We start from the raw sequence: 1,682 nt of genomic DNA on the forward strand, positions 1-1,682 counted from the left end.
TATGCTGGCCATCATTGGAGCTCCTGGGCAGTGGAAGTATCACCCAAGCATGACCTCAGTGCAATGTGCTCTCCATGCATGCACAAACTCCCTTTTCTAATGAGGATACTGGCATATTGGATCAGGACTGCCCTATTGCACTTTGACTTTGTCTTAATGAATTGCACCAGCAAGAGCCTATTTCCAGATGGAATCAATAAGCCACATTCTAAGAGGGGCTAATACTTAAACATGCAGGTTTGGGGGAGGGGACAATTCCACCCTGAATGGGGCACAGGAGCAGAAACGTGCCAGCACAATTTCCCACTGCTTTTGAGCAGTGGTTGCAGGTGGCCCCTCTTTGTGTTGTAGACATTCAAGGGATGCTTAGACTCCTGCCTTTCAGCTTATCACCACTGAAAGCCAGTCTGGAGGATCTGGGACCTGGATAAAATCACGTGCACAGCAGGCTGTGTGCACATTGTGTGCTCAAAGGGATAAATGTGATTGACATGTTGTAATCATTTCTACTTTATTGCTGTTTGTTCTGGCCAACAGTGTCACCTAAATTAAGTCTACTCTTTAAATAATATTTCATTATGGAAGTCAGAGTTCCAGATGGATCTTTCACTGGGCCCTTGTGGCTTTTCCTCATCTTCCTTTTGGGTCAGCTCTCCTGTCTGTCTGCCTGTCCCTAAGCAGCCATTCTGCTGTGTTTGCTGTATTGTTGGATTTTTACCTGCTCATATGTATTCAGTTTACTAAGAATAAATTTGTCTGATACCCTTTTAAAACCCTCTTAAGAAGTGACTCTCTAGCTCATTAGCCTAAGATGGCTTTTAGTTCCCTACCAATTCAGAAATTCTGGATTTTAATGGCTCCACTTCAGTTTTTGGAGGAGACAAGAAGGACCTGCTCAATGTCCATGAGGGCAGAGCCGGACTGAGAGCAAGTGTCTCTGTCACCCTCCACCAGGACTCCTTGTATGCCCTCAATAACATTGTATCTTTGGACTTCCCAATTCAAACAATGCTGGGCTGGGGATATAGCTCAGTTGGTAGAGTGCTTGCCTCACATGCAAAGGGCCCTGGGTTCAATCCTCAGCACCACCACCAAAACAAACAAACAAACAAACAAACAAAAAAGAATGTCTTTTTTCCTAAATTGTAGGCTTTCTATTCACCTCACTTATTGTTTCTTTTGCTGAGAAAAAGCTTTTTAGCTTGAATCCATCCTATTTATTGATTCTTGATATTAATTCTTATGCTATAGGAGTCTTATAAAGGAAGTCGGAGCCTAATCCGACATGATGGAGATTTGTGCCTACTTTTCCTTCTCCTGCTCTTGCTGATGCCAACCCTGTTCTAGTCACACATGGGAATCATGTTCATAATGCTGGAATTCTCAGCTGACTATGCTGGTGGGGCTCTCTCTCCAGACCCCTCTGCTGATAGCTGCTCAACTCAGGGGCCAGCTGGATAGTTGGGGTAGATTCTACTTTACTCTTTGTACTCAAAAGCACAGCTGCTTTCAAGATGCACAGGCCAGAGCTGTGTAAGAAGCATAGATTGGAATGAGATGCCTGCATCAAGAAATCAATTGGAGCCCAAATTTAATGTCTAAGAAGAATGTTTAAGAACTTGAGATTGTTTAAAGCATGGCACATGATGTCTCCATCTTCTGTGGTGCTTCCGTGATGTCCG

General features: G+C 43.9%; 1 non-coding gene across 1 annotated transcript; it reads left to right on the plus strand.

Moving 5' to 3' along the window:
* Positions 1 to 1,018: 1,018 nt before the first annotated feature.
* On the plus strand, positions 1,019 to 1,091 carry Trnav-cac (transfer RNA valine (anticodon CAC)). The gene has a single exon. It is a non-coding gene; the product is annotated as a tRNA-Val (tRNA).
* Positions 1,092 to 1,682: the final 591 nt, after the last annotated feature.

The sequence above is a fragment of the Callospermophilus lateralis genome, unplaced genomic scaffold, assembly GCF_048772815.1.
Source record: "Callospermophilus lateralis isolate mCalLat2 unplaced genomic scaffold, mCalLat2.hap1 Scaffold_5887, whole genome shotgun sequence".
In the NCBI taxonomy this organism is placed as follows: Eukaryota; Metazoa; Chordata; class Mammalia; order Rodentia; family Sciuridae; genus Callospermophilus; species Callospermophilus lateralis.